We start from the raw sequence: 20911 nt of genomic DNA, 5'->3' as shown, positions 1-20911 counted from the left end.
GTGTGTGTACATACTTCAGAGAGTGTCTATATTTCAGAATGTGTATATACAGTTTGGTGTTGTGTTTAAATTTCAAAGCGTATGTGCACATTTTGGAGTGTGTGTGTATATTTCAGTGTATTTGTGTACATTTCAGAGTGTGTGCATATATTTTGGAATGTGTTTGCATAGTTCGGAGTGTGTGAGTATATTTCAGACTGTGTGCGTATATTTTGGAGTGTGTGTATATTGTGGAATGTGTATGTGTATTTCAGAGTGCGTGTGAATATTTTGGAGTGTGTGTGTATATTTCAGAGTCTGTGTGCATATTTTGGATTATGTGTTTATGTTTTGGCATGTGTGTTTACATTTCAGAGTGTGTGTGTATATTTCAGAGTCAGTATGCATATTTCAGAGTGTGTGTGTATATTTCAGAGTGTGTGTGTGTATATTCACATGTATTTACATTGTTTGAAGAGTGTGTGTTTATTTCAGACTGTGTGTGTATATTTTGCAGTGCATATGTATAGTTTGGAGTGTATGTTTATAATTCAAAGTGTGCGTGCTCATTTTGGAGTGTGTGAATATTTTAGTGTGTTTGTGCACATTTCAGAGTTTGTGAGTATGTTTGCTGTGTTTTTTATGGATTGAGGGTACATATTTCTTGGAGTGTGTGCAAATTTCAGAGTGCTTGTATATTTCAGAGTATGTGTGTATATTTCAGAATGTGTGTTTTTTTAAATTTCAGAGAGCATGTATATTTTGGAGTGTGCATGTGTATATTTCAGACTGTGTGTGTATATTTCGGAGTAGTTTGCATAGTTCAGAGTGTGTGAGTATATTTCAGATTATGTGTATATATTTTGGAGAGTATATGTATATTGCGGAATGTGTGTATGTATATTTCGGAAAGTGTGTATATATCTTGGAGTGTATGTGTATATTTTGAGTGTGTGTTTGTATTTTGGAGGATGTGAGCATATTACTCCGAGTGTGTGAATATTTCGGCGTTCATGAATGTATTTCTGATTGTGTGTGTATATTTCAGAGTGCGCGTGTGCAGTTTGGAATGTGCATAATCCTCATAGTGTGTGACTATTTGGAGTGTATGTGTCTGCTTCAGAGTGTGTCCATATAAATTGGAGTGTGTGTATATGTTGGAGTCTATGTGCATATTTCTCAGATTGTGTGTATATTTCCTCTTTTGTACATACTTCTTGTAGTGAGTGTCTATGTTTTGGAGAATGTGCACTTTTTGAATTGTGTATGAATATTTCAGAATATGTGTGCATATATTGGATTGTTTGTATATATTTCAGAGTATGTGTGTACATTTCAGCGTGTTTGTGTACATTTTGGAGTTTGTGTGTATATTTTGGTCTGTGAGTATATTTTGGAGCACCTGCAAATATTTTGGTGTGTCTGTTTAATTTCGGAGAGTGTGTTTATATTTCAGAGTGTGTGTGTACGTTTATTGTTGTGTGTCCATATTTCAGATTTTCTGTGTACATTTCAGAGCATGTGTTTATATTTTGGATTGTGTGTGTATATTTTGGAATGTGAGTATATTTTGGAGCGGCTGCAAATATTTTGGTGTGTCTGTTTAATTTTGGAGAGTGTGTTTATATTTCAGAGTGTGTGTGTACGTTTATTGCTGTGTGTGCATATTTCAGATTTTCTGTGTACATTTCAGAGCATGTGTTTATATTTCGGATTGGGTGTGTATATTTTGGAATGTGAGTGTATATTTCTGAGTGTGTGTGTATATTTCATCATGTATGTTTTTATTTCAGTGTGTGTGTGTATTTTGGAGTGTGTGTGCATATTTCAGAGCGTGTTTGCGTTGTTTGGAGTGTGGAAGTATATTTTAGACTGTGTGTGTATATTTTAAAGCATGATTGTGTATTGCAGAATGTGTGTGTGTATATTTCAGAGTGTCTGTGCATATTTTGGAGTATGTGTGTTTACTTTGGAGTGTGTGAGCATATTTATCGGAGTGTGTGAATGTTTTGGTGAGCGTGTGTACATTTCAGACTGTATGTGTGTGTATATTTCAGAGTGTGTGTGTGCATATTTTATAGTGTGTGAGTACATTTCAGAGCATGTGTGTGTTTCTGAGTTTGTGTTTATATTTCAGTGGGCATGTTTATATTTCAGGGTGTGTGTGTATATTTCAGAGTGTGTGCGCATAGTTCAAAGTGTGTGTGTTTATTTTGGAATGGGTGTGTATATTTTGCAGTGTGTCTGTATAGTTTGGAGTGTGTGTTTATAATTTGAAGGGTGTGTGCACATTTTGGAGCGTGTGTGTTTTTTTATGGAGTGTGGGTGTATATTTTGGTCTTTGTGTATAATTTGGAACATGTGTAAATATTTTGGTGTGTCTAGTTAATTTTGGAGAGTATGTGTATATTTTAGAGAGTGTGCATATTTTATAATGTATGCATACATTTCAGAGTGTGTATTTCTGAAATATACACACTCTCTCTGAATGATACATTTGTTTATTGCTGTTTATGCATATTTCAGATTGCCTGTGTACATTTCAGAGCATGTGTTTGTATTTCAGATTGTGTGTATATGTTTCAGAGTGTGTATGTATATTGCAGTGTGTGTGTTTTTATTTCAGTGTGTGTGTGTGTATATTTCAAAGTGAGTCTACATATTTTGGAGTGTATGAGTATATTTCGGACTGTTGTGTATATTTTGAAGCATGTATGTATATTGTGGAATGTGTGTGTGGATATTTTGGAGTGTCTGTGCAAATGTTGGAGTGTGTCTGTTTACTTTGGAGTGTTTGAGCATATTTATCAGAGTGTGTGAATATTTCGGAGTGCATGTGTGAATTTCAGAGTGTGTCGTGGTGTGTGTGTATATTTTAGTGTGTGTGTGTGCATATTCCTGGTGTGTGTTGATATTTCAGCGTGTGTTGTTGTATTTCAGAGTGTGTGTAGATTTTAGAGTGTGTGTGCATATTTCCGAGCATGTGCATATAGTTCAGGGTGCATGTCTATGTTTCAGAGTATGTGTGCATATTTTGTGATTGCATATTACAAGTGTGTATGTGTATGGTGGAGACTGTGTGCTCATTTTGCATTGTTTGTGTCTATTTCAGAGTGTGTGTGTGTATTTTGCTGTGCGTGTATATATTTCAGATTGTTTATGTATCTTTTGGAGTAAGTGTGTATATTTCTTGTATTATGTGAATATTTTGACCTGTGAGTGCGTATTTCTTGGAGTGTGTGCATATTTTGGAGTGTATGTATATATTTCAGCATGCGTGTATATTCCAGAATGTGTTTGCTTAGTTCAGAGTGTGTGTATATATTTCAGACTGTGTGTGTATGTTTTGGAGTATGTGTGTATATTTCGGAGAGTGTGTGTACATTTCAGAGTGTGTGTGTGTGTGTGTGTGTGTGTGTGTGTGTGTGTGTGTGTGTGTGTGTGTGTGTGTGTGTGTTTGTGTGTGTGTACGTTTCAGATTATGCATGTATATTTCAGAGTGTGTGTTTGTACTTCAGAGAATGTGTGTATATTTGGAATGTGTGTGTATATTTTGGTGTGTATGCATATGCATTTTTGGAGTGTGTGCAGATTGTGTTTGTGTGTGTATTTTGAACTGCGTTTGCATATTTTAGAGCATATGTGCTTGTGTTGTGGAATGTGTGCCTGTTTTGGAGTGCGCGTATCATTCAGAGAGTGTGTGTATATTTCAGAGCGTGTGCACGTATTTCTCAGCGTGTATATATTTCAGAGAATGTGTGTATATTTCTGAGTGCGTGTGCATATTACTGAGCATGTGTTTAAATTTCTGAGTGTGTGTTGATATTTCACTGTGTGTGTGTATACTCCTGTGTGTATGTATATTTCTGAATGTGATTACATAGTTCAGAGTGTGTTAATGTTTCAGACTGTGTGTCTATTTCAGAGTGTGTGTTCATACTTCAGAGAATGTGTGTATATTTGGAATGTGTGTGTATATTTTGGTGTGTATGCATATGCATTTTTGGAGTGTGTGCAGATTGAGGGTCATGTGCGCTTATATCGTGGAGTATGTGCATATTTCAGAGTGTGTGTATCTTTCAGAGCGTGTGTGCATATTTTTCATATTGTGTGTATAAATATTTTGGTGCCTGTGTGTAATTTTGGAGTGTGTATGTATATTTCATGGTCTGGGTGTATGTTTCTTGCTGTTTATACATGTTTCAGAGTGTCTGTGTACATTTCAGTGCATCTGTTTATATTTTGGATTGTTAGTGTATACTTCAGAGAGTGTGCGCATATTTCTAAGTGTATGTTTATATTTCTGTGTGTGTGTGTGTGTGTGTGTGTGTGTGTGTGTGTGGGGTGTGTGTGTGTGTGTATTTGTGAGTGTGTTTGCAAAGGTCAGAGGAGGTATATTTTGGACTGTGTGTGTACATTTTGGAGTGTGCATGCATTTTTTCTGAGTGTATTTTGATATCCCAGTGCACGTGATAATATTTTGGAGTTTGTGTATGTTTTGGAGTGTGTATGTATATTTCAGAATGTGTGCCTATTTTAGTGTGTATGTGCATATTTCTGAGTGTGCGTGTATATTTTATTGTAAGTGTGTATATTTCAGAGTATGTGTGTGTATTTTGGAGTGTGTCTGTGTATTTTGGTCTGTCTGTGTATATTTTGCAGTACATCTGTATATTTCTTGGAGTATGTGAATAGTTTGAACTGTGTGTGTATATTTCTCAGAGTGTGTGAATATTTTGGTGCATGTGTGCATATTTGATATTTATATTTCTGAGTGCGTGTATATAGTTTGGAGTGTATGTGCATTTTTCTGAGAGTACATACATTTTTTGTTGTATGTGAATGTGTGCATATTTTAGAGTGTGTATGCATATTTCTGAGGGTGTGTGTATCTATTTCAGACTGTGTGTGCATAATTTGGAGTGCGTGTGTATATTTCAGAGTGTGTGTGCATATGTTGGAGTGTGTGTTCATACTTCAGAGAGTGTGTGTATATTTCAGCACGTATGTGTATATTTTGGAGTGTATGTAAATATTTTGGCATGCATATATATTTCAGAGTGTGTGTATATTTCTTGGTGTGTGTGCATATTTTGGTGCGTGTGTTTATATTTCTGAGTGTGCGTGTATAATTTAGAGTATGTGTGTATATTTTGGAGTGCGTTTCCAGAGTTTGGCGTGTGTGTGTGTGTGTGTGTGTGTGTGTGTGTGTGTGTGTGTATATTTCGGAGTGAGTGTCTATATTGCAGAATGTGTGTGCCTATTTTGGAGTGTCTATGCATATTTCCGAGTGTTTTCATAAATTTCAGGTTATGTGTATATTTCAGAGTGTCTATGAATATTTTGGAGTGTTTATGCATACTTCTGATTGTGCAAGTATGTTTTGGGGTATGTTTGTGTATATTTTGGAGTGTATGTGTAAGATTTGGAGTGTGTGTGCATATTTCAGAGTGTTTGTGTAAAGTTTGGAGTATGTGTGTAAGTTTCTTGGAATGTGTCTTTATTTCAGAGTGTGTATATTTCAGACAGTGTGTGTATATTTCTTGGTGTGTGTGCAAATTTTGAAGTGTATGTGCATATTTCGGGGTGTGTGTGTATATTTCAGAGTGTGTGTAGTTTTGAAGTATGTGTGGCTATGTCAGAATATGCACACATATTTCTGAGGTTGTGTGTACATTCCAGACTGTGTGTATATATTTCGGAGTGTGTGTGTATATTTTGGAGTGTGTGTGCATATTTCAGGGTCTTGTGCATATTTTTGATTGTGAGTATATTTTACGGAGCATGTGTCTATGCATCAGAGTGTGCATGTGTATATCAGAGCATGTATGCATATTTCAGAGTCTGTGTGTGTATATTTTGAAGTGAACGTGCATACTTCTGAGTGTGTGTTTATATGTCAGTGTGTGTATTTATATTTTGGAGTGCGTGTACATTTCGGAGTGTGTATGTATATTTTTATGTGTGTATGTATTTTTTATGTATGTATATTTTGGAATGTGTGCATACATTTCAGAATGTGTGTATATTTCACAGTGTGTATGTATATTTTGTGGTCTGTTTTTATATTTCAGAGTGGGTATATACATTTCGGAGAGTATGTGTATATTTCAGCGTTTGTATGCATATTTGATAGTCTGTGTGTACATTTCTTGGAGTGTGTGTATATTTTTGAGTATGTGTGCACATTTTGGTGTGTGTGTTTATATTTTTTAGTGTGAACGTATAGTTTGGAGTGTATGTGCATATTTCTCAGTTTGCATGTATTTTTTGTGGCAGGTGTCTATATTTTGGAGAGTGTGCGAGCATATTTCAGATCGTGTGTATATATTTCGGAGTGTGTGTGTACATTTCAGAGTTTGTGCATATATTTTTATGCGTGTGTGTATATTTTGGCGTGTGTGTGCATATTTCAGAATGTGTGTGTCTATTTTGGAACCTTTGTGTATGTTTCTTAGACTGTGTGCATATTTTGGACTGTGACTATATTGCAGAGTGTGTGTGAATATTTTGGACTGCGTGTGTATATTTTTTGGTGCGTATAATATTTTGGTGTGTGTATGTGACGGGGTGAGTATTTATATTTCTGAGTATGCATGTACTGTTTGATGTGTGTGTGTATGTTTCAGAGTGTGTTAGCATAGCTTGGAGTGTGTGTGAATATTTTGGAGGGTGTGTATATTTCAGACTGTGCATATACATTTTGAAATGTGCATATTTATCAGAGTGTCTATATTCCAGAATGTGTGTTTATGTCTTGTAGTCTTTGCATTCTTCAGAATATGTGTATATTTCAGATTGTGTGTATATTTTTGAGTGTGTGCATATTTCGGAGCGTGTGTATATTTTGGAGTGTGTGTATATTTTGGAGTGGATGTGTGTATTTCTCAGAGCATGTGCATATTTCTTGGAGTGTGTGTCTATATGTCAGAGTGTGTGTACTTTTTTGCTGTGTGTGTGAATATTTTGGAGTGGGTGCCTGTATTTTGGAGTGTGTGTGTATCTTGGAGTGTGAGTATATATTTCTCAGAGTGTGTGCCTATTTCCTAGTGTGTGCATATTTTGGAGTGTGTGCATATTTCAGAGTGTGTGTGCATATTTCTTAGAGTGTGTGTGTATATTTTTGAGTGTTTGTGTATATTTTGGTGCGGGTGTGTGTATTTCTCTGAGTGTGTGCACATTTCAGAGTGTGTGTATATTCAGGAGTGTATGTGTATATTTCAGAGTTTGTGTGTATGTTTCTTGGTGTGTGTACATACTTTTTAAAATGTGTGTGTATATTTCAGAGTGTGTGTATATATTTCAGAGTGTGTGTATACATTTCAAAATATATTTCAGAGTGTGTGTTCATACTTTAAAGAGTGTGTGTACATTTCAGAGTGTATGTGTATATTTTGGAGTGTGTGTGTATATTTTGGAGTGTGCGTTCATACTCCAGAAAATGTGTGTATATTTCAGAGTGTGTGTGTATATTTCAGAGAGTGTGTGAATATTTTGGAGTGTGTGTGTGTATATTGCCAAGTGTGTGTGTGTATATTTCAGAGTGTGTGTGTAGACTTCAGGCAGTGCGTGTACATTTTGAAATGTGCATATTTCTCAGAGTTTGCCTGTGTTTGATGTGTATATTCCGGAGTATGTGTTTATGTCTTGTAGTTTGTGCATTCTTCAGGGTATGTGTATATTTTGGATCATGTGTATATTTCCAAGTGTGCATATTTCTTGGAGTGTGTGTCTATATTTTTGAAGTGTTTGTATATTTCCAAGTGTGTGCATATTCCAGAGCATGTGTATATTTTGGTGTATGCCTATATTTCAGAGCGTGTGTACTTTTTAGTATGTGTGTGAATATTTTGGAGCATCTGCATATTTTTGAATGTGTGCATATTTCGGAGTGTGTGGATATTTTAGAGTGTGTGTTTATATTTCAGAATGTGTGTGTATATTTTGGAATGTGTGTGTATATTTCAGAGTTTGTGTATATAGTTTGGAGTGGGCGTATATATTTCAGAGTGTGTGTGTGTGTGTATGTTTTGGAGTGTGTGTGTGTCTTTCTGAGTGTATATTTTGAAGTGTGTGTGCACAGTTTGGAGAGTGGTGTGTACATTTCTGAGTGTGCATGTATATTTTGGAGTGTGTGTGCATATTTCACAGTATTTGTGCATATTTCGGTGTGTGTGTGTGTACAGTTTGGAGTGTGTGTGTATATTTCAGAGTGTGCATGTATATTTTGGAGTATGTGTATATATTTTAGACTGTGTGTTTATATTGCGGAGTGTGTGCATGTATGTCTGGTAGTCTGTGCATATTTTGGAGTACGTGTATATTTTGCAGAGTGTGTGTATATTTCAGAGTGTGTGTGCATATTTCTGAGTGTGCGTGTATATTTCTGAGTGTGCATGTACATTTTCGAGTGTATGTGCATATTTTGCAGTGTTTGTGTATATTTCAGAGAGTGTGTGTATAGTTTGGAGTGTGTGTATATTTCAGTATGTGTGTGTACATTTTGGAGTATGTGCCTATATTTCTTGCAGTGTGTGCATCTTTCAGACTATGTCTATATTTTGGAGTGTGTGTGTATATTTCTTGGTGTGTGTGCATATTTTGGAGTGTGTGTATGTATCGAGGTATGTGTTTATATTTCCGAGTATGTATCTATTGTTTGGAATGTGTGTGTGTATATTTCGGTGTGTGTGTGTATATTTCCAAGTGTGTTTGCATAGTTCAGACTGTGTATATTTCAGACTGTGTGTTTATAATTTAGAGTGTGTGTATATTATGGAGTGTGTGTGCATAATTTTGATTGTGTGTGTATATTATGGAGTGTGTGTGTACATTTCGAAGTGTGTGTGTATATTTCAGAGTTTGTGTGCATGTTTGTTGATGTGCGTGCATACTTTTGAGTGTGTGTATATATTTTGGAGTCTGTGTTTATATTTTGGAGTGGGTTGTATACATTTTGGAGTGTGTGTATATATTTTGGACTGTATGTGCACATTGCAGAGTGTGTGAGCATATTTCAGAGCGTATATACATATTTTTATGTTTCCTTTTTTGTCTAGGATAGTGTGGGTTACCTTTCATGACCCACAAAGCTGGGGTTTTTGAGGCAGCAGTGACATTATGTTCTTCTTCCTCCTGTTTTGTATCCTGGAGGTACTTTGTGCCTACCCAGCAACCTGGGAGCAGCGGTAGGAAGCTCTTTTAACTCATTAATGATTCAATGATCACCTACTTTGCCAGGAGATTGAAACATTTTCAGTGTTGCACAGAGCTCTGCGGTGTCTGCAACTCATCAACTCCCAGGAGCTAAATGTGCAACGGAACCTGGTCCGTGTCGGTAAAATCACACAGAATCTGAATGTTAAACAGGGTATCAGCAAGGCTAAGGTCATCGAGTGGAGGGTAAGGGCTGTTGTTGCATGACAGGGTGTGAGGTTGCTAGGAGTGAGGGAATAACTAACCATCCCTTCAATTCTGCCGTATATCATTTTCTCTCTGCCCCGTGTTTACCATGCCCCAGCTCAGTTCCCACAGTATACAGACACTGTGAAAGTTATAAACAGCCTGACCAACAGCTTGCACAGAATCATTGTCCCAGCCGTGGCCTCTCAATGGACAACAGCCCTGAGGACAGGCACCTAACTGGATGCCTTCAGATGTGTTAATGGCTGTTGTGCTGCTTTCTTCTTCACTGAACAGACCCAAAAATAACACAGCCACATGAATTAGAATTAACATGGCAATATAGTGTAAGGTGTTTCTGCCCAGGCTCTCCCAGTCTGTCTGTTGGTTGGTGCATTTTCTTGCGGACAGTGTGATTCCATCTGAGACAGTTTGTCTGTGTCTAGGACAGAATGTCTCTGTCTTGGACAGTGTGTCTGTGTCTAGGACAGAGTGTCTCTATCTGGGACCGTGTGCCTGTGTCTAGGATACTGTGTCTGTGTCTGGGAGAGTGTGTCTATGTCTGGGAGAGCATCTCTGCATCTGAGACAGTGTGTCTGTTTGGGATAACGTGTCTGTGTCCGGGAGAGTGTGTCTATGTCTGGGAGAGCATGTCTGTGCCTGTGACAGTGTGTCTATGTCTGGGAGAGCGTGTCTGTGCCTGTGACAGTGTGTCTCTGTCAGTGACAATGTTACTGTCTCTGGGTCAGTGTGTCTGTGTCTGGGAAAGGATGTGACAGTGTGCCTCCATGTGAGACTGTGTGTCTGTGTCTGGGAGAGTTTGACACTGTCTTAGGCAGCGTGTCTCCATTTGGGACAGTGTCTGTGTCTGGGACAGTGTGTATGTATCTGGGACAGTGTGCCTGTGTCTGGGACAGTGTGTCTGTATCTAGGACAGTGTGTCTGTGTCTGGGAAGGTTTGTACGTGCCTGGGACAGTGTGTATGTGTCTGAGACAGTTTGCCTGTGCCTGGGACAGTGTGTATGTATCTGGGACAGTGTGTATGTGTAGCTGGGACAGTGCGCCTGTATCTAGGACAGTGTGTCTGTATCTAGGATAGTGTGTCTCTGCCTGGAACAATGTGTCTGTCCATGTGACAGTGTGTCTGAGTCTGGGATATTTCTGTCTCTGTCTGCGACAGTGTGTCTGTTGCTGGGGTAGTGTGTCTGTGTCTGGGAAAGTGTATCTGTGACAGTGTTTCTGTGTCTTGGATAATGTGTCAGTCTCTGGGACAATGTGTCTGTATCTGTGACAGTGTGTCTGTGTCTGGGGCAGTGTGTTGTGTCTTGGACAGTGTGTTCCCATCTGGTACAGTGTGTCTGTGTTTCTGACAGTGTGTCTCCCTCTGCGACAATGCATCTGTGTTTGGGAAAGTGTGTCTGTGTGGAACGGTGTACCCTGAACAGTTGTAATGCAATTCCTTCTGTTGTTGCAGAAATGGCAGCTAAGATTAAAATCTGAATATTCCAAGCCTGAACACGGCTCACACCATTGTCAGTGGTGGAGGGGGAAGGGCATTGCTGCTTGTGGGGGAATGGTGGCAACACAAAATTCAAGATTGTAGCATGTGTCCAAATGAAATGGCAGCATCTATATTGTATGTGCAAATTAGACACAGTAGGAGCAGTTTTACATTTTAAGGCTTTTGAAGAAGTGGAGTAGCTGTTTGCAGAGGTAGACATTGTCCTGTGACACCTCTGGCTGAGATGTGATGTTCACTGGGATCAGTAATGTGCCCTTTGGGAGAAATATCATTGCGTTTGGGATTGTGGAAAGAAGACAAGATTTTATCCAAAAACTGGACCAACTGTCAAGTTGATTGCAATTGCCAAAAGAGTTGTTGAAATGAACTGTCAAATGTAACTGTTAATAGAACCAAAACAAACGTGTTGGCAGTAACTGCCAAGTGTAGCTGTGACATTATGAAGTCATTTAAAACTCCTGTCCTTTAAATAAGTGAAAAAAAAAGGTTGGCATGTTAAAAACAAACTTGCTTTTTCTTGTCTTTTGACTCTGGTTATTGGATTAATGCTGCACAGCCTTCCGTTAACACAGTGGGGTGTTGACATGACACTGAGTGATTGACAACTACAAGTGTTTATAGGCGCGTTGAAATTAGACAATGAATTCCATTTTTTAACTAATTACTTGAATAAAATACCTATTTTTATAAGGGATCATGCAGGTGAAGGATTGTAAATGTAGGTTTTTCATGAATGGGAGGTTTGCAATTAAATAAGTTCTACATTAGGCAATTAGATCTTTATTTTGCTTCACCTGAGTGTGGATTTTGAGTCTGCCCTTGGTGAATACTGAGTGAGTTGGCCAGGAAGATGTAAAGACAAAAGGTGGTGTGTGGGAGGTGAGAGTAAGATTCAGCTTGAGCTGGCTATAAGTTGAAATAACTCCACAGAGGCTGGTATCCCATCACCAAGTCACCTTTCATTTATACCTGAAAATTCCTTGACACCAGCCTGGCTTCCTCAGAGCCAACTCTCAGAATGAGCAGAACCTCGGACACACCTGTTTTTATCTGCCAGCCAGGCCTCCCTGCTTGGACCCGGTTAACAGCCCCAATCAGGGAACTCATGTTCTATGATATCCGCCTGGTTCACCTCATTACAATCACTACAAAGATCTCATAAGGGCTATAAAGTAGCCATGCAATGGCAGAAGTCCATAGGTTTGCAAGGAGTGTATGATGTGGCTTTGGTTATTGAGTAGAGGGGCAGAGGTTGGCACTGAGGGGGGTGGGGAAGCTCATGGACATGGGTAGAAAGGCAGACTTTCACATGGGTTAACATGGCTTGGGAATGGGCAGTGTCTCTGGTGGGTGATGGGGTAAGTCTAGAAGCATGAATTAGATTTTCTGTTTTTGCTAAAGCCTTGCATTAAGTGCCAGTACACTGGGTAGATCTTCTGCCGAGCTTATCTCTGTGTCTACCTGCACTACCTCTGGGGCCTTAGTGGGCACTTTCAGAAAATTACATCTAAATTTCAGGGGCAACTTCCCCTTGGTTAGGTTTGCAGAGTCAGGAAATGCCGAAACTTTGAGCTCCTAAACCAAGAGGGAAAATTTTGGCCTAGGTTCTGTCTGGGACAGTCTGTTTCTGTCTGGGATCATCTGTGTATATCAAGGATCATCTGGGTCTGGGATAGTCTGTTTGAATCTGGTATAATGTGTCTGTGTCAGTGATAGTCTGTCTGTTGTCAAGGACAGTCCGTGGCTGGGATAGTCTGCTTGTTTCTAGCATAGTCTGTCTGCACCAGGGATAGTCTGTCTGCATCTGGCGCAGTCTGTTTGTGTCTGGGACAGTCTGTGTCTGCTGTGATAGTTCGTCTGTCTCTAGCATAGTTTGTCTGTGTCAGGATACTCTGTCTGTGTCGAATACAATCTGTTTGTGTCTGGGATAATTTGTTTCTCTCTGGTATGTTCTGTCTGTGTCTGGAATAGACTGTTTGTGTCTGGGATAGTCTCTCTGTGTCTGGCATAGTCTAACTGTACCTTGGATAGTTTACCTCTTTCTGGGACAGACAATCTGTGAAAGGTACAGTCTGCGTACGTCAGGGATAATTTGTTTCTGGTATTGTCTGTCTGTGTCTACTTGAGTGTGTCTGTGAATGAAATAGACCATCTATGTCTGGGATAGTCTGTTTCTGCCTGAATCAGTCCATTCCTGTCTGGGTTGATCGGCCTTTGTCAGGGAGTGTATTCCCAAGTGAGATAATGTATTTACCTGTGAGGTAAAGAAACAGCTCTGGGAATTTGTCACTGTTCATTCATTAGTGGTCTATCTGATACAGCATCTATATCTATTGGTTAATGGGGCCTGGTCTGGGACAGTGATTCTGTTGGTTAATGGGTCTGGTCTGGGCAGTGAATCTGTTGGTTAATGGGGTCTGGTGCAGGACAGTGTCTCTGTAGGTTAATGGGGCCTGGGTTGGGTCAGTGAATCTGTTGGTTACTGGGGCCTAGACTGGGAGAGTGAGTCTGTTGGTTAATGGGTTCTGGTCTGGGACAGTGAGTCGGTTGATTAATGGGGCCTGGTCTGGGACAGTGACTCTGTTGGTTAATGGGGCCTGGTCTGGGACAGTGAGTCTGTTGGTGCATGGGGTCTGGTCTGGGACAGTGAATCTGTTGGTTATTGGGGTCTGGTCTGGGACAGTGACTCTGTTGGTTAATGGGGCCTGGTCAGGGACAGTGACTCTGTTGGTTAATGGGGCCTGGGCTGGGACAGTGACTCTGTTGGTTAATGGGGCCTGGGCTGGGTAGTGACTCTGTTGGTTAATGGGTTCTGGTCTGAAGCAGTGAGTCGGTTGGTTATTGGGGCCTAGTGTGGGAGAGTGAGGCTGTTGGTTAATGGGGTCTGGTCTGGGACAGTGACTCGGTTGGTCAATGGGGTCTGGTCTGGGACAGTGACTCCGTTGGTTATTGGGGCCTGGCCTGGGACGTCGACTCAGGTGGTTAATGGGGCCTCGTCTGGGAGAGTGAGTCTGTTGGTTAATGGGGCCTGGTCTGGGACAGTGACTCTGTTGGTTAATGGGGTCAGGTCTGAGTCAGCGACTCTGTTGGTAAATGGGGCCTGGCCAGGGAGGGTGAGTCTGTTGGTTAATGGGGCCTGGCCTGGGACAGTCAATCTGTTGGTTAATGGGGTCTGGTCTGGGACAGTGACTCTATTGGTTCATGGGGCCTAGCCTGGGACCGTGAGTCTGTTGGTTAATGGGGCCTGGACTGCGAGAGTGAGCCTGTTGGTTAATGGGGTCGGGTCTGGGAAAGTGACTCTGTTTGTTAATGGGGCCTGTTCTGGGACAGTGAATCTGTTGGTGCATGGGCCCTGCTATGGGACAGTGAATCTGTTGGTTCATGGTGTCTCGTCTGGGACAGTGTCTCTGTTGGTTAATGGGGCCTGGCCTGGGAGAGTGACTCTGTTGGTTACTAGGGCCTGGTCTGCGACAGTGTCTGTGTTGTATGATGGGGCCTCAACTGGGACAGTGACTCTGTTAGTCAGTGGGGCATATTCTGGGACAGTGACTCTGTTGGTTAATGGGGCCTGGTCTCCGAGAGTGAGTCTGTTGGTTAATGGGGCCTGGTATGGGACAGTGACTCTGTTGGTGCATGGGGCCTGGTCTGGGATAGAGGCTCAGTTGGTTAACAGGGCCTGGTCTGGGACAGTGACCACGTGCTTAATGGGGCCTGATCAGGGACAGAGACTGTTGGTTAATGGGTCATAGTCTGAGACAGTGACTCTGTTGGTTAATGGGGCCTGGTCGGGGACAGTGAGTCTGCTGGTTAATGGGACCTAGTCTGGGACAGTGACTATGTTGGTGAATGGGGCATAGTCTGGGACAGCGACTCTGTTAATGGGGCCTGGTTTGGGACAGTGAATCTGTTGGTTAATGGGGCATAGTCTGGGACAGTGACTCTGTTAATGGGGCCTGGTTTGGGACAGTGAATCTGTTGGTTAACGGCGTGCGGTCTGGGATAGTGACTCTGTTGGTTCATGGGGCCTGGTTTGGGACAGTGTCCCTGACAGTTAATGGGTCCTAGTCTGGGAAAGTTATTCTTTTGGATAATGGGGCCTGGTCTGGGGCTGTCTCTGTTGGTTAATGGGGCCTGGTCTGGGACAGTGACTGCGTTGATTAATGGGGCCTGGTCTGGGACAGTGACCATGTCGTTAATGGGGCCTGGTCTGGGACAGTGAGTCTGTTGGTTAATGGGGCCTGGCCAGGGACGGTGAGTCTGTTGGTTAATGGGGCCTTGTCTGGGACAGTCAATCTGTTGGTTAATGGGGCCTGGTCTGGGACAGTGAGTCTGTTGGTTAATGGGGCATAGTCTGGGACAGTGACTCTGTTGGTTAATGGGGCCTGGTTTGGGACAGTGACTCCGTTGGTTAATGGGGCCTGTTCTGGGACAGTGAATCTGTTGGTGCATGGGGCCTGGTTTGGGACAGTGACTCCATTGGTTCATTGGACCTGGCCTGGGACCGTGAGTCTGTTGGTTAATGGGGCCTGGTCTGCGACTGTGTCTGTGTTGTATGATGGGGCCTCGACTGGGACAGTGAACTATTGGTTAATGGGGCATATTCTGGGACAGTGAATCTGTTGGTTAATGGGGCCCGGTCTGAGAGAGTGAGCCTGTTGGTAAATGGGGCCTGGTCTGAGAGAGTGAGCCTGTTGGTAAATGGGGCCTGGTTTGGGACAGTGTCCCTGACAGTTAATGGGTCCTAGTCTGGGAAAATTACTCTTTTGGATAATGGGGCCTGGGCTGGGACTGTCTCTGTTGCTTATTGGGCCTTGCCTGGTCTGGGACAGTGACTCCGTTGGTTAAGGGGGCCTGGCCTGGGACAGTGACCATGTCGTTAATGGGGCCTGATCGGGGACAGTGACCCTGTTGGTTAATGGGGCCTAGTCTGGGTCAGTGACTCTGTTGGTTCATGTGGCCTGGTCTGGGTCAGTGACTCTGTTGGTTAATGAGGCCTGGTCTGGGACAGTGAGTCTGTTGGTTAATGGGGCTTAGTTTGGGACATGAATCTGTTGGTTAATGGGGCCTGGTCTTGGATAGTGACTGTGTTGGTTAATGTGGTTTGGTCTGGGACTGTGAGTCTGTTGGTTAATGGAGCCTGGTCTGGGACAGTGATTCTGTTGGTTAATGGGGCCTGGTCTGGGACAGTGACTGTGTTGGTTATGGGGACTGGTCGGGGTCTGTGAGTCTGTTGGTTAATGGGGACTGGTCTGGAACAGTGATTCTGTTGGTTAATGTGGCCTGGTCTGCGACAGCGACTGTGATGGCTCATGGGGCCTGATCTGGGACAGCGGCTGTGTTGGTTCATGGGGCCTGATCTGGGACAGCGGCTGTGTTGGTTCATGGGGCCTGGTCAGGGACAGCGACTCTGTTGGTTCATGGGGCCTGGTCTGGGACAGCGACTCTGTTGGTTAATGGGGCCTGATCTGGGACAGCGGCTGTGTTGGTTCATGGGGCCTGATCTGGGACAGCGGCTGTGTTGGTTCATGGGGCCTGGTCTGGGACAGCGACTCTGTTGGTTCATGGGGCCTGGTTTGCGACAGCGACTCTGTTGGTACATGGGGCCTGGTTTGCGACAGCGACTCTGTTGGTTCATGGGGCCTGATCTGGGACAGCGACTCTGTTGGTTCATGGGGCCTGATCTGGGACAGCGGCTGTGTTGGTTCATGGGGCCTGGTCTGGGACAGCGACTCTGTTGGTTCATGGGGCCTGGTTTGCGACAGCGACTCTGTTGGTACATGGGGCCTGGTTTGCGACAGCGACTCTGTTGGTTCATGGGGCCTGATCTGGGACAGCGGCTGTGTTGGTTCATGAGGCCTGGTCTGGGACAGCGACTGTGATGGCTCATGGGGCCTGATCTGGGACAGCGGCTGTGTTGGTTGTGGGGACTGGTCGGGGTCTGTGAGCCTGTTGGTTAATGGGGTCTGGTCTGGGACAGTGACTCTGTTGGTTAATGTGGCATGCTCTGAGACCATGAACTGTTGGTTCATGGGGCCTGGTGTGGGACAGTGACTCTGTTGGTTAATGGGGCCTGGTCTGGGACAGTGACTCTGTTGGTTCATGGGGCCTGGTGTGGGACAGTGACTCTGTTGGTTAATGGGGCCTGGTCTGGGACAGTGACTCTGTTGGTTAATGGGGCCTGGTGTGGGACAGTGACTCTGTTGGTTAATGGGGCCTGGTCTGGGACAGTGACTCTGTTGGTTAATGAGTTCTGGTCTGGGACAGTGTCTCTGTTGGTTCATGGGGCCTAATGTGGGACAGTGACTCTGTTGGTTAATGGGGCCTGGTCTGGGACAGTGACTCTGTTGGTTCATGGGGCCTGGTGTGGGACAGTGACTCTGTTGGTTAATGGGGCCTGGTCTGGGACAGTGACTCTGTTGGTTAATGGGGCCTGGTGTGGGACAGTGACTCTGTTGGTTCATGGAGCCTGGTCTGGGACAGTGACTCTGTTGGTTAATGAGTTCTGGTCTGGGACAGTGTCTCTGTTGGTTCATGGGGCCTAATGTGGGACAGTGACTCTGTTGGTTAATGGGGCCTGGTCTGGGACAGTGACTCTGTTGGTTAATGGGGCATCGTCTGGGAAAGTGACTCTGTTGGTGAATGGGGTCTGGTCTGGGACAGTGAGCCTGTTGGTTAAAGGGGCCTGGTTTGGGACAGTGACTCTGTTGGATAATGGGGTCTGGTCTGGGACAGTGACTGTGTTGGTTAATGGGGCCTGATCGGGGAGAGTGAGTCTGTTGGTAAATGGGGCCTGGTCTGGGACAGTGACTCTGTTGTTTAATGGGACCTGGGCTGGGACAGTGAATCTGTTGGTTAATGTGGCCTGGTCTGGGACAGTGAGTCTGTTGTTTAATGGGGTCTGGTCTGAGACAGTGAGTCTGTTGGTTAATGTGGCCTGGTCTGGGACAGTGAGTCTGTTGGTTAATGGGGTCTGGTCTAAGACAGTGAATCTGTTGGTTAATGTGGCCTGGTCTGGGACAGTGACTCTGTTGGTTAATGGGGTCTGGTCTGAGACAGTGACTCTGTTGGTTAATGGGGCCTGGTCTGGGACAGTGTCTCTGTTGGTTAATGGGTTCTGGTCTGGGACAGTGACCCTGTTGGTTAATGGGGTCTGGTCTGAGACAGTGAGTCTGTAGGCTAATGGGGCCTAGTCTGGGAGAGTGAGCCTGTTGGTTCATGTGGCCTGGTCTTGGATAGTGACTGTGTTGGTTAATGTGGTCTGGTCTGGGACTGTGAGTCTGTTGGTTAATGGGGCCTGGTCTGGGAGAGTGAGTCTGTTGGTTAATGGGGCCTGGTCTGGGACAGTGTCTGTGTTGGTTAATGTGGTCTGGTCTGGGACTGTGAGTCTGTTGGTTAATGGGGCCTGGTCTGGGAGAGTGAGTCTGTTGGTTAATGGGGCCTGGCCTGGGACAGTGACCCTGATGGAAAATGGGGCCTGGTCCGGGACAGTGATTCTGATGGTTAATGGGGCCTGGTCTGGGACAGTGTCTGTGTTGGGTCATGGGAACTGGTCTGGGACAGTGACTCTGTTGGTTATTGGGGTCTGGGCTTGGTCAGTGACACTGTTGGTTCATGGGGCCTGATCTGGGACAGCGGCTCTGTTGGTTAATTGGGACTGGTCTGGGTCTGTGAGTCTGTTGGTTAATGTGGCCGGGTTTGGGACAGTGACTGTGCTGGAAAATGGGGCCTGGTCTGGGACAGTGATTCTGATGGTTAATGGGGCCTGGTCTGGGACAGTGATTCTGATGGTTAATGGGGCCTGGTCTGAGATTGTGAGTCTGTTGGTTAATGGGTCCTGGTCTGGGACAGTGACTGTGTTGGTTATGGGGACTGGTCGGGGTCTGTGAGTCTGTTGGTTAATGGGGACTGGTCTGGGACAGTGATTCTGTTGGTTAATGTGGCCTGGTCTGGGACGGTGACTGTGTTGGTTAATGTGGCTGGGTTTGGGACAGTGACTTTGTTGGTTAATGGGGCCTGGTCTGAGACCATGAACTGTTGGTTACTGGGGCCTCGTCTGGGACAGTGTCTCTGTTGGTTAATGGGGCGTAGTCTGGGACAATGACTCTGTTTGTTAATGGGGCCTGCTCTGGAAGTGTGAGTCTGTTGTTTAATGGGGCCTGGTATGGGACAGTGACTCTGGTTAATGGGGCCTCGTGTGGGAGAGTGAGTCTGTTGGTTCATGAGGCCTGGTCTGGGACAGCGACTGTGTTGGTTCATTGGGCCTGGTTTGGGACAGTAACTCTGTTGGTTAATGTGGCCTGGTCTAGGACAGTGAGTCTGTTGGTTAATATGGCCTAGTCTGGGACATGAGTCTGTTGGTTAATGGGGTCTGGTCTGGGAGAGTGACTCTGTTGGTTAATGGGTCCTGGTCTGGGACAGTGACTGTGTTGGTTATGGGGACTGGTCGGGGTCTGTGAGTCTGTTGGTTAATGGGGCCTGGTCTGGGACAGTGACCCTGTTGTAAAATGGGACCTGGTCCGGGACAATGATTCTGATGGTCAATGGGCCTGGTCTGGGACAGTGGCTCCGTTGGTTCGTGGGAACTGGTCTGTGACAGTGATTCTGTTGGTTAATGGGGCCTGGTCTGGGAAAGTGAGTCTGTTGGTAAATGGGGTCTGGTCTGGGATAGTGCTTCTGTTGGTTAATGGGGCCTGGTTTGGGACAGCGGCTCTGTTGGTTAATTGGGGCTGGTTTGGGACAATGAGTCTGTTGGTTAATGGGGCCTGGTCTGGGACAGTGACTCTGTTGGTTCATGGGGCCTGGTCTGGGACAGCGACTCTGTTGGTTAATTGGGGCTGGTCTGGGACAGTGACTCTGTTGGTTCATGGGGCCTGGTCTGGGACAGCGACTCTGTTGGTTAATTGGGGCTGGTCTGGGACAGTGAGTCTGTTGGTGAATGGGGCCTGGTGTGGGGCAGTGATTCTGTTGGTTCATGGAGCCTGGTCTGGGACAGTGACTCTGTTGGTTCATGGGGCCTGGTGTGGGACAGTGATTCTGTTGGTTAATGGGGCCTGGTCTGGGACAGTGACTCTGTTGGTTCATGGAGCCTGGTGTGGGACAGTGACTCTGTTGGTTAATGGGGCCTGGTGTGGGACAGTGACTCTGTTGGTTCATGGAGCCTGGTCTGGGACAGTGACTCTGTTGGTTCATGGGGCCGAATGTGGGACAGTGACTCTGTTGGTTAATGGGGCCTGGTCTGGGACAGTGACTCTGTTGGTTAATGGGGCATCGTCTGGGACAGTGACTCTGTTGGATAATGGGGTCTGGTCTGGGACAGTAACTGTGTTGGTTAATGGGGCCTGATCGGGGAGAGTGAGTCTGTTGGTTAATGGGGCCTGGTCTGGGACAGTGACTCTGTTGTTTAATGGGACCTGGGCGGGGACAGTGAATCTGTTGGTTAATATGGCCTGGTCTGGGACAGTGAGTCTGTTGATTAATGGGGTCTGGTCTGAGACAGTGACTCTGTTGTTTAATGGGACCTGGGCGGGGACAGTGAATCTGTTGGTTAATGGGGCCTGGTCTGGGACAGTGAGTCTGTTGGTTAATGGGGTCTGGTCTGAGACAGTGAGTCTGTTGGTAATTGGGCCTGGTCTGGGACAGTGAGTCTGTTGGTTCATGGGGTCTGGTCTAAGACAGTGAATCTGTTGGTTAATGGGGTCTGGTCTGAGACAGTGACACTGTTGGTTAATGGGGCCTGGTCTGAGACAGTGTCTCTGTTGGTTAATGGGCTCTGGTCTGGGACAGTGACCCTGTTGGTTAATGGGGTCTGGTCTGGGACAGTGAGTCTTTTTGTTAATGGGGCCTGGTCTTTCACAGTGAATCTGTAGGCTATTGGGGCCTAGTCTGGGAGAGTGAGCCTGTTGGTTCATGTGGCCTGGTCTGGGACAGTGACTCTGTTGGTTAATGGGGCCTGGTCTTGGATAGTGACTCCGTTGGTTAAAGTTGTCTGGTCTGGGACTGTGAGTCTGT

This window comes from Stegostoma tigrinum, chromosome 4 (genome assembly GCF_030684315.1).
Source record: "Stegostoma tigrinum isolate sSteTig4 chromosome 4, sSteTig4.hap1, whole genome shotgun sequence".
Taxonomy (NCBI): domain Eukaryota; kingdom Metazoa; phylum Chordata; class Chondrichthyes; order Orectolobiformes; family Stegostomatidae; genus Stegostoma; species Stegostoma tigrinum.
This window is presented reverse-complemented; position numbering follows the sequence as displayed.